The sequence below is a fragment of the Cavia porcellus genome, unplaced genomic scaffold (genome assembly GCF_034190915.1).
Source record: "Cavia porcellus strain 051 isolate PalLab524CR breed Dunkin Hartley unplaced genomic scaffold, mCavPor4.1 scaffold_136, whole genome shotgun sequence".
Lineage (NCBI taxonomy): Eukaryota > Metazoa > Chordata > Mammalia > Rodentia > Caviidae > Cavia > Cavia porcellus.
Window position 1 is genome coordinate 392,474 of NW_026947619.1, and position 12,551 is coordinate 405,024.

Genomic DNA, 12,551 nt, shown 5'->3' on the forward strand with positions numbered 1-12,551 from the left:
CCCTGATTAAAACAGATGCCTGAGACAATGTGCTGGTGTAAATAATGGATGATTGAAAACTAAACTGCTGTGAATGCAGGGAGTGTTGGGAAGTGAAGAGCAGGCTCAGCCTGACTTGGCATCATTTGGAAGACAACATGTATTCCAAAGGATGAAATTCTTTTGCATATTTGAAGGCCATCGCACATCCCTGGCTATAATGCATTTTAAATTACATGCTCTTAGAATCTATTAAAGATGAATGTGTCTACTCCACTGGAGTTCTGCTTTAGAATCGTCTGGTTTTAATTATGGCAGGTGTTAAAAAACTGATTCATATTTTCTTTTTGATCTTCAAGACTCATTCTGTTGCAGATTAAATGCAATTTGTGGAGAAACAAAATGCACATAATTACCTGAGGAGGAGTGGCTTGCTTATCTGTTAATTAGCCTCCAAATACTTCATTGGGATAGTAACTTAATGGAATAAAAAGATCATATAGAATCACCAAACACCAGAAGCCACAAATAGGCCTCTGTGACCATTCAACTACACAATGTCTGAAAAATATTAAGCAGAGGCCATTTGTACAATGCATGGATAAATGTATGATTGAATTCCAAGAAATATATCACACAACATTCAATGATGAAATTGATTTCTTGAGAATGTTTTTGGATATGAGATCATAAATTAATGTTATATAATATCCTAGGATATGCATAGTTTTTGTAAAAAAAATCAGTGTCCATTGTTTCCTTATATGTATGTTTTACCTTTACTCTGGAGCTATTTTAAGAATTTGTGTTTTTCACCAATTTTTAGAAATTCAAGGATGTGTATTTGCTGTTATGTTGTCAGAAATGATAGGATTTCATTTTTTTCATGGTAAAATAATATCATACCATGTATATGTGCCATGTGTGTGGAACACTCAGGCTGTGTCCCTTGTTTGGCTATTGCAAAAAATGCATCAGTAAGTATGGTGGCCAAGTATCTCTTTGATATTGTGATTTCCTTTTTTGTCTCAATGGGTTTTTTATATATATGTCACAAAATGAGAAAACTGACTCCTGTAGTAAGTAGTTCAATTTTCACTTTAGTTTTAGAAGCTCTGTGCTATTCTCTGCAGTGGCTGTATCATTTACATTTCCACCAATAGTAAAGAGGCACCTTTACCCCAAATGCTATTCAGCATTGTTTGTATGTCTATTAAATTTTTATTTTTATTTTTTTTTTGTCTTTTTCGTTTTTATCAGTACAAGGGATCGAACTCATGACTGCCTGCTTGCAAGGCAGGCGCTTATGCTGCTGAGCTAAACCCCCAGCCCCTTGTTAAATTTTTAAATGGTGCACATGTGCAGTCCTTGTGTTTGCACTCATGTTAGGGTGTAGCTGCATGAATTTAACATACCCTAATTCTTTTCATTTATTTTCCCTTTCTCTCCTACCCTCTACCTCTAGATTTCCTCCCCATTTTCCAAAAATCTATTTCCCTATTTCCTTACTTTTTATTTTGTTCCTAAAAATTGTTTTATAACTTGAGTTTCTCACATAAGACAACTGACGGGGTTTGTTTTCTTTTTTTAATGAAGTTATTGTGACAGGTGTGAGATGATGATTCATAGTAGTTTTAACCGTCCTTTCCCTGATGGATAAAGATTTTGATCATTTTTTTTACATAAATTTGTGAGTCATTTGAATTCTGCATTTTGAAAAATGTCCACTTGTATAAAACTCTCCTTATAGTTCTACAAAGCATTATTTATTAGGTGAATAGTTCAGAATTTGTCTTCCATTCTGCAAGGCTTTCCCATGCAGAGGGTCATTTATGGCCCCTCTGTTCTGTTGTGTTCATGTTATTTTATGCCACAAACATGCTATTTGATTATTATGGCAATGTAATATATTTTAAAGTGAAATAAGATTTTATCTTTACCATTTTTCATTTTTCCTCAATATTTTGTGACTAGGTGACATCTTTTTACTTGCACATTAATTTTAGAATTACTTTTCCAGTTGTATGAAGAAGGCCATTGACACTTTGAGTTGAAGCTATGAATTACTCTGGATTCTGAAAACACATAAAAGAGGTTTATTGATTTCAGTGAATGGACACAGAAAGTCTTCTTTTTCCTCTTCATTTTCCTTCATCAGAATTTTTAAATTTTCACTGCAGACTTTTCTCACTTTCTGGGTTAAATGTCTTTCTAGATGTTTTACTATTTGGAGTCATTTTATTTGAAATTGTTTCCATGACTTTTTTCAGTAAGTTAATTATTGTTTGATATCAGTGCTACTGAGGTTTGTTTATTGAGTATGTATTTTGCAACTTTGTTGAATTTATTTCCCCATTCCAACTTCGGCAATTTCAATTTTTATCATGAAGTGATATAGAATTTCATCTAATATTTTATCATAATCATATGCATTTTCCTCATGCTTTGTTGATGTACTGTGTTAGATTTCTAGACTTGTAAGTTGAATCATCCTTCTATTCCTGAGATAAAACCTTGAAAACAAGAGGGAAGAGCCAATGAATAAAAGAAGATATTTTGTCAGACAAAGATAGTTAGAACAGAAGAAGAAGAAGAAGAAGAAGAAGAAGAAGAAGAAGAAGAAGAAGAAGAAGAAGAAGAAGAAGAAGAAGAAGGTATTGTAAGTGACACCACAGAAATACAAAGGATCTTAGGGATTTTTACAGAAAGCTGTATTCTAATAAATCAGAACCTCTAGAAGATATGAATTAGTTTCTGGGCATATATAACATGCAAATTCTGAATCATAAATACCTAGAAAACCTATAGAGATCACACACTATGATGTTGAATGAGTAATAAATTTTCTGAACAGGAAAAACCAGAGCCAGATGTTTTCATTTGAATTTCACTAAACTTTTCAAGATGAAGGAATATAATTTCTTCCAGACATATTACAAGTAAATTGAAAGGGAATAATTTTTTCTACACCCCTTATAGTCATCAGAATTACCCTGATGCTGAAATCAAGCAAGACAGGATAACAAAGCAGTAAGAGAAACACAAGTGTTCTTGTAACACAAATTCTCAGCAAAGCATTTGCCAATAAATTTCAGAAGTACATGAAAATATTTTTTGAGTTAAAAAAAACTTTCTGAATGGCATTTATTACACATGATATGCAGGTCAGTGTGACATTTCAATGCATGAGTAGTAGGTAGTGATAAAATCTGGAGCTTTTAACTCTAATGAATCCAGATGACCTATTGTGTGTGATAATAGGCAATTTTTAGCCAGCCCACAGTGCTGCACAGCTGCACTGTAATGATGGGCTAACTCAGTTTTTCTTTACGAAGCAGTCTGCATGAATTAGAGTGACTAATCTTAGTGTAGTTAACTTGCGATTTAGGAAATATTTGAAAGTCTGAAAATAATTACTAATTTGCTTTTTATTTAATGAAGGACACTGACTTCACAGATGAGTTTCCAGAAGCAAAGACATTTTATGCATTTTTATAGACATCATTATTTTATAAAGTGAGTTTGAAGGATAAAATGTATATGATCAAGCAGAGAATGTTTATATACGCCTTAATGGATGAAATCACACACTGTGTTACATAAAACAAAAGAATATTGAACATGCAAAGATAAAAATGATTAATATACAATGTAGAGCAAAGAAGAACTATGTACTCTGCATTAAGCTAATACTGAAACTAGGCATGCCCAGCAGTACCAATAAAAAGTGATAGATTAATATATCTTTAACATAAATGTAAAATTCTCTGCAAAATACTAGTTGAAGATATTGACCAGCAACAGTGTAGTTAATTTGTTGTTCAGTGCTTTGGAGCTAAAACAATCCTTTCTTGAACAGCTATTTTGTTTCATGCTCTTTGTATCTGTTTGCTTAAGTGCTCATAATGTTGTATTATCCGTGATGATATCAGTGGTTAATATTCAAGTGTTTACACAGGAAGACATGAATATTCCTTTGACATTTTAACAGTGTATTTTTATGCTTGCAAGGCTTCCTGCTTATATTCTTTTTGTGTTATTAATGTTAACACTTAAGAATATTTTGGTATAAATGTAACTTCAGTAATAGGGATAAGTACAACCTTGATTGCAAGGAAAATACTTCATATGAGATACTTATTATTCAGTCCTCCTATGTGCATGAGAGTCTAAAGGTGGGCCACAAGCCAAAGATTAGGTTATTTTAATGTCATTTTTCTTATACCTAAAAGTAAAAACCACATGTTATTTGAAGTATTACATTATTGAAATATCTGGCTGCATAAAATGTTTTAAAACTTAGTATAGAACAAATATTTCAGTAACTCATTAAAGACCAAATATTTGAAAATAGAATTTAAATTAAAAGTCAGAATGTTCCATTTATTTTATTTCTATTGCTAAATCGATCAAATGCTGGAATTAACAAATCTTCAGGCACCATCAGTTTTGTGACATGTATAGTAAAATATGAAATAGTAAAAAGAAAAGCATGGAAAAAATCTGTCCTTATTTGGAATTTACACCTTAAAACTAGAGATATTGAGCTTCTAGAAAGTCAGAGTAGCTGTACCTTCTTTACTGATTCTGCTACTGAGCATCTTGGTGTGATAATAAAACAAACTAACCAAAAACTAAATGCAGAAAAAAGAAAACAAGTCATACAAAGTCTCTATACTCAAGGAACAACACAGCTACAAGTTTTCTGAGTTTCTTTGACTTATTTATTCCAGATCTGAAGTGGAAGAAACCAGAAAGTTAGGAATGCCAAACATAGACAAACAAAGAACAAAGACACCCACTTTTCAAAGCATAGGAGTGGGGTTGTCAGTATAACAGAACATCCATGAAAGACAATCCATCTACTGCTGTCAAACACCACTCAGAAAACTGCAGTCCACTCCTTAACAGACAAGTGAAAGCCAAGTGCGTTGAGTAGCTCAGGGCAGCTGTCATATGTTGACAAGCAGGGACACTGCAATCACATGACCTCAGTGGACAGAGGGTGTAGAACCTGGACTTGGGCCTCCAAGCAGGATTGAGGCAGTTCCTTCTTTCCTGCCTGGGCACTCTCAGAGATAGTTACAACAAAACTAAAATAAGCATTGTATGACTTGCTTACTTTTTTTGCCTTTATTTTTTGGTTTTGCAGCTCACGGGACAAAATTTTCTAGGTTTCTGCTAAGTGAAAGAAGATAACCACAAAGGACCAGATATTTTATAACATTTATTTGAAATGACAAGAATATGAAACCCCTTAGAGATTAAAATAGATTGATGTTTGCTTAGGGATATGGTGGAGAATTTCCAGGGAAAATAAAGGCTATATATGAATGGGCATGCTTCATTTTGGAAAATAAAATTGTTATGGAGTTGATCACTGTGATATTTGATATCTAAAAATATCAAACCACTGAGATTTATACTTTAATCATGCAACCTATTATTATGTCTGCATTATAATTAATAACCAGGAAACCAGTTAATTGTTGCACTTGTGTTGATCCCATATGAGATTTATCTACATGTATCTTATTCTGAAAGCTGAAGAAATAATATTTACTCAATAGGTACAAAGTTTACCCAGGCCCATAAAATTGTATATAAAAATTTGCAGTACTAGATAAAAATTGACACAAGCATGTTCATTCTAGAAAGTTCATATTAACTTTAATAATCATATGGTAAAATGAGATTCTAAAGTGCCAGTGTTTTCTAAGGCAAAAATTATAAAGAGTACTAAGGTTTTTTTTTTGTCTTGAGACAGGGTCCCATTTTGGAGTCCAGGCTGGTCTTGAACTCACTTTGTAGCCCAGAGTGGCCTTGAACTCACAACGATCCTCTTGCCTCAGCCTCCTGAGTGCTGGGATTACAAGCTTGAGCCACCACACCTGGTTTATAAGCTTTTGTTTTTTAAACTCTTTGATGAGTCTTCAATTGCTCTGTATGTTAAGCTGATGTGTGAATCTCTCAACTATAGAAATATGCTATAGACTTGATTTGATACTTTATTCTTGCATGTAGCTCAGAATTCATGCCTGTGGTGTTTTTAAAGAACGCCATATGAAATGCGTTACTCCTTTTCATCAGGCATCCCATGGAGGTGAGGCTGTAATTCGGTGTTGTGAAGAGTTCAGATATGGCTTGGCATGGAGCACATAGCCACACACTGTCAGGAAGGCTGTGGCTTTCAGTGTTCTTGGGTGACTTTCTCACATTACATGCAGCTTCTGTTTCTTTACTGTTGAAATCTTTTTACCTTAAGATTCCCCTATTTAGCTCTCCAGCAGTTTACTGGTTGCACAGGGAATACTAAGTTGCTACCATCTTACACTGTCCCCACCTTTTCCTCAATAAGAATTCAGGAGCAGTGAGGGCTGTAGCTCATTGACACAGTGCTTGGCCAACCATGTAATGTCCTAAGTCCCTGCAAAAAACACAGAAATTATGGGAAGGTACAATTTGACATGAGAATATTAAAATTTCTAGGATACCAGATACTTTTATAAACCAAGAGAATTTCTTATTCTACAGATAATAATACATAAGATAAAATACAGTGAAAGGATAAGAACCTGCATAAAGGGGAAAAACAATATCTCAGGGAAAGTGAGGAAAAAGAAAAAGGAATGAAAATTAAAAAAACATTTAAAATTATATAAATACACAGAATAGGTAAGATGATTGTGCTACAAATTCTATAATTTCTTGGAAAAATGTTAGCATTCATAGGATTGGGACAATTGTGCATATCATTGTATGATGATCTGAGAAACTCTTGAAGATTAGTATGTAAAACAACAACCCTAGTTATGCTCCTACCACCTTTTTTGGAAGGTCTATATTGGCAATGTTTTGGGCATTTTACTATTCTTATTTGTCTTTTTTCTTTCATGTTTTTCAATGAATTTGTTTTTTGTTTTTCTGTCTGCTACAGAAAACATGTAGAGACTCATACATGCATAAAACCTCTCCTAAACAGCTTATGACAATTGATTATATAATGCATGATGAAATGAACAGCTACTTAGAAGAAAAAGAGATACTACGTATCCAGTGCTGATTCCCTAGCATCATGATGTGAAATCCAGCAACATTATTATTCTTTGTTCAGACTGATTTGAGTATTTTGTACTGTTTATTTTCAACATACTAGAAGATATGGACAGCTATTTTGAAGAGAACAAGAGCAATTATGGTAGCCATTGTTGATTTCCCTATTGTCTGGTTTTCAAGGCCTAATGCCTTCATCATTCTGTTCTGATCACTTTAATACTATTTTGTTGTGTATGAATTGTGTGTGAAGATACGGACAAATATTCAGAAGAAAATAAGAGACTTTACGGTACCAGTGATAATCTCCTGTTGTCTTGCTTTGAAATTAGTGTGACATGCATTGTTTTCTTCTGATCTGCTTTGTTCTGTTTTGTTATGAATAGTTTACCCTGTTTAAAATAAAATTTTCTGCCCAGACCCCCCAAAATAGTGAAATTTATAGTCCAATTCCTGCATTAGTGTTTTCTTTGTTTCTAATTTTCAGAAAGTTTTAAAATAATAGACTCTATGTTAATTATTGCATTCATTGTCTTAAGATTATTAGACATCTCTGAATTATGGATGTTACTCCTTGTGATCTGTCTAACCATAGTGGCTGGAAGTTTTATGTGTTTTCCCTAAGTGGCAAAATTCAGACAGTGTACCCATTTCAGAGAAATATTGTTTCTCTGAATGAATGATCCAGCCTAGAAAAATAACTGTTCAGTCTTCAAAATTTCACACGAAATTCTGTCTTTCTCTGTTGTATCTTTTTTTAAAGAGAAAAACAAAACTAAACGAAGCAAGACAGTAAAAGGCTAGAAGTAATATAGAATTTCAAGAGAAAAAATATGCAGTAAGAGTTCACCAGTTAATAGATCACACATTGTCATCTTACAACCAGCTGTCCAGATTGCAAAATTAAAGCATACAAAGTGGAGATTAATACAGTGAGATTGCAGTCAGTTCTGTTCAATGATCCAAGAAAAACTCAGCAATATGGTTCTCTATCCTACACATAAATATACTTGCAATTATATCCTTTAGATCACTTTCCTTCCTCTCTTTTTTATGCTAACAATCACACATTTTAGTTTCCATTACTTCCACAGTTTTCATAACTTTTTCTTTGGAGAGGAAAAGAAAAAAGATTTAAAAAAGCCAAAAAACACAAAACAAAACAAGATGGACCAAAGAAAAACCCAATGTGACAAAGAAAAACAGAGTCAGTTAGATCAGGAGGATGGACATAGTATACAATGAAAAAAAAAAAAAAGGATTACCAGGTGTTCAACAGTGGTTACCATTATGCCTCTTGTTATCCTAAAAAGAGTAGCCTATATCAGCTGGTATAAAAGAACTGAATAAAACTGTACATAAGACCAATAAAACCACATTGGAGAGCTTACAGGATTCCAAAGAAGATAATAGTCAAATAATAACGGGCATCATAGAATATCTGGTTGCCTTCCAAATGGTTGCCTATACCCTCAAACTTGATACTATTAAGCGAAACAGAATATAATAAAATCAGTCAGAACAAGATGTGGAGAACAATACAGGGGTTCAAATCAGGTTAATAGGGAAACAAAAAAAATTACTATAATCTATCGCACTATTTTTAATTTAGTTTTCCCTTAGTTAAAAGATACTAAGAAATAAATTAATTAAAAAAAGAAAGAAAAAGGGGGGGAGACAGATAAAAAACATCAATAGAACAACACCAGTCAGAACCGAAAAATTTAAGCATTGTTGTGTTTCCCCCCAGATAGCTTGACATTAATAGTAGTTACCATAGTGACTCTTTCCTTGAAATATTTGAATCTAACTTCATATACTATAGCATCAAATTTATCAAGACAGTGTGAAAAAGAATGAAATTATTTCAGGGTACTTAGAACCAACTAGCAGAAACCAAACATCAATTTCTATATTATCTCTTTGTCTATAAAAAAACTTGCTTATACTATCACATACATTAAGATATAATAAGATACAACATGTTAGAACCAATGGAAACAAATGAACAACAACTTGATGGGGTTTCAAAACAGGATGATATTAAATCAGCGCTAGCTATTACGCTCGTATTTTCTACAAAATAGTTATTTGTAGTATCACAGACAATAAAATAAAACAACCCAAATTAAAACCATTCCAATTAATGAGTGAAAACATTATATGGCTTCAAACCAATGTGAATGGGAATCATGATTACCACGTACTTTCATGTATTCTTATCATTTCTTACACTAGGGAAACTATTCGGTATTTATAGAGGTGAGTTTGATTTATTTCACTTATGAGTTTGGTCTCGAGCTGCGTCCATTTATTTATAAATGTCTCAATGTGATCATTCTTTATAGCTGAGTAGTACTTCATTGTATAAAAATACCACAACTTTTTTATCCATTCCTCAGGTGATGGACACTTAGGTTGTTTTCAAGATCTGGCTATTACAAATTGTGCTGCTATAAACATGGGTGCACATATATCAACTGTGGTATGATGTTTTCAGTTCTTCTGGGAATATGCCTAGAAGTGGAATAGCAGGGTCAATTGGTGATTCCAGTCCTAGCTTTCCGAGAAATCTCCAGACTGACCTCCACAATGGTTGCACTAGTCTACACTCCCACCAACAATGCAGGAGAGTTCCTTTTTCCCCACAGCCTCTCCAGCATTTGTTGTTGGTGGATTTCTTGATATTGGCCATTCTTTCAGGAGTGAGATGAAATTTCAGCATGGTTTTAATTTGCATTTCTCTAATGACTAGTGATGCTGAACATTTTTTCATATATTTATTTACCTGTCGATGTCCGCTCCCGGCCGGCAGGAAAGACACACGACAAGGTCTGGCGGTGGTCAGGCTTTTCTTTATTCTCTCCTTATACAGTCTGCCCTGAAGCCTCTACCGGTCCGCTCTCCGCGGCTCCTTCCGTGCTTCAGTCTGCCCCGAAGCCTCTACCGGTCCGCTCCCCGCGGCTCCTTTTGTGCTTCAGTCTCTCTCTCTCTCGGGGGTGGAGGCACTGGCTATATATAGGATTAATAGCTAGGCAGACTACCCTGTGAGGCGGGAACTTAGTGGGGTGATAAGAAACAGGTGCCACACAGGCGGGCTCGATGAGAGGGGTAATCTAGCCCAGGCTTTTGTACTTTCCCACAGGCCTCGCAATCACCGCGTCTGATGACTTGACAGTGCCACGGCTCCCAACATCTCCCCCTATTTTATTTTAAATGATGGCTACGCGCATCGCAGCCCGTCCTGGATAGAGTGCAGAGGCCTATGCCCCGAACTGAGGCCCACCGTAGGCCCTTAGCGTAGACCCTGGTCGGCCGTCCCAGGGTCCACCAAGGCCCTCAGGCCCTCGTCCTTTTTTCTAGGGCCAGGAATGAACCGGACGGAACCTGGTTGCACATAGGCATGCACTCATTTCTCTCCACGAATCCCCTCGGAGAGAAATTTATCTAACAATCCAGCGGCTTTCGAGCGGAACGGGGTAGGGCCTGGCTTAGGTTGAGTCGTGCTGGGGAGGCACGCTCTTACCCGTCATTGACTCACCCACCCTGCTACATGTTGTTGTCTAGGGAGGAGAATGTGGGAAGCCTGTCACTTTTAAACGCGGTCGTAGGCCATGCGAGCGAGCCATGCGTATACAAGGGTAGCACATAGGGGAGCAAGCCGTTCCAGGCCCCCAAAAAGGGATTGTCCTGCAGTTCTTTTAGGGCTCATCTTGTTGTTGGGTCTGCGGTTGGCCTCTGGTGGAACAGGCCTGATCTTCAGTCGAGGGACTTGTCGCGTCAACCTCTCTGGGACCCACATTGGTTCTCGTCCCGATTCCTGCGGAAAGACACAAACCGCGCCTCGGCTTCCTCTTTTGTATCTCTGCCCTCCTTGACGGACCCTTCTCGGGAGCTTCCTCACTGTGCCTGTTCAAACACCTCGCGTACTTCTACAAGTTCTTGAGAGCTCCCCCCGTAACTACCCTCACTCTTTAGGCACGTGTGTATCATTTCCCACAATGGACGAGCAGAGACTGAAGCTCTACCCTCCCGCTCTGCTAGGGAAAGGTCTCTGCCCAACTTTTCCCAGGAGGGCAGGTTTACATGCCCTGTAGGCAGAAACCAGGGAGCAAAGCTGTCAATCTCTGCAAGGAAATTTTCTAAAGTCTTACGCCCCACCTTGAGGTCCTTGGACTTTAGGAGTCTCCGAAGGACCAACACCAAGGCTGTGTATCTTTACTTGGCATGTTTCCCATTTTTAATATATCTTCTGTTATTTTTACTTCTATGTTTATGTTTTACACTCTTTTATTACCTTAAGTTCTGGTGTTATGTTTCATACTCACCGCGTGAGGCCCAAGAAACCCGCCACTTACGCGTGAGGTTGAGAGGAGTCTACAAACCCTGTAGGTGCGCGCCACCCAGGGCCCAGGCTTATCCTCTACTCACCTGTCCTGCAGCTGCAGCACTGTGTAGGAGAATGCAGTCCACCGCCGCGTCTCGGGGTTGATCAATCCCCGTGCGGGCCTCCAAATGTCGATGTCCGCTCCCGGCCGGCAGGAAAGACACACGACAAGGTCTGGCGGTGGTCAGGCTTTTCTTTATTCTCTCCTTATACAGTCTGCCCTGAAGCCTCTACCGGTGCGCTCTCCGCGGCTCCTTCCGTGCTTCAGTCTGCCCCGAAGCCTCTACCGGTCCGCTCCCCGTGGCTCCTTTTGTGCTTCAGTCTCTCTCTCTCTCGGGGGTGGAGGCACTGGCTATATATAGGATTAATAGCTAGGCAGACTACCCTGTGAGGCGGGAACTTAGTGGGGTGATAAGAAACAGGTGCCACACAGGCGGGCTCGATGAGAGGGGTAATCTAGCCCAGGCTTTTGTACTTTCCCACAGGCCTCGCAATCACCGCGTCTGATGACTTGACAGTGCCACGGCTCCCAACATTTACCATTTGTATTTCTTCATCTGAAAATTGTTTATTCATCTCTGATGCCCATTTTTGGATGGGGTCTTTGAATTTTGGGGGTCTGATTTTTTAATTCTTTGTATGTTTTAGACAGAAGTCCTTTGTCTGAGGGACAGTACACTAGGATTTTTTTCCCAGTTTGTGGGTTTTCTTTTCGCTATGTTAGAGATTTCTTTCGATGTGCAGAAACTTTTTAATAATATGTGATCCCAGTTATTGACTCTGGGAACTATTTCCCGTGCGGTTTGAGTCTTGTTCATGAATTCTCTACATACCCCTATGTCTTCAAGGTTTTTACCCAATTTGTGTTCCAATAGATTTAGTGTTTCTGTTTTAATATTTAGATCTTTGATCCATTTAGATTTTATTTTAGTATATGGTGACAAGCATGGGTCTAGTTTTAGTTTTCAGCATATGGAGAGCCAGTTTATCCAACACCATTTATTAAAGAGACTGTCATTCTTCCAGTGAACCTGTTTGGCCCCTTTATCAAAGATAAGATGGTTGAGTGTGTTTGTAGTTGTTGTTGTATCTTCTAATCTATTCCATTGGTCTTCGGCTCTGTTTTGATTCC

The 12,551-nt window shown here is 37.1% G+C and overlaps 1 long non-coding RNA gene across 1 annotated transcript; it reads right to left on the reverse strand.

The window, feature by feature from the left end:
• Positions 1–9,867: 9,867 nt before the first annotated feature.
• On the reverse strand, positions 9,868–11,952 carry LOC134475142 (uncharacterized). The gene is made up of 2 exons (XR_010046108.1): positions 11,464–11,952; positions 9,868–10,852 (listed from the first exon to the last, which is right to left on the reverse strand). It is a non-coding gene; the product is annotated as an uncharacterized LOC134475142 (long non-coding RNA).
• Between the last annotated feature and the right edge of the window lie 599 nt (positions 11,953–12,551).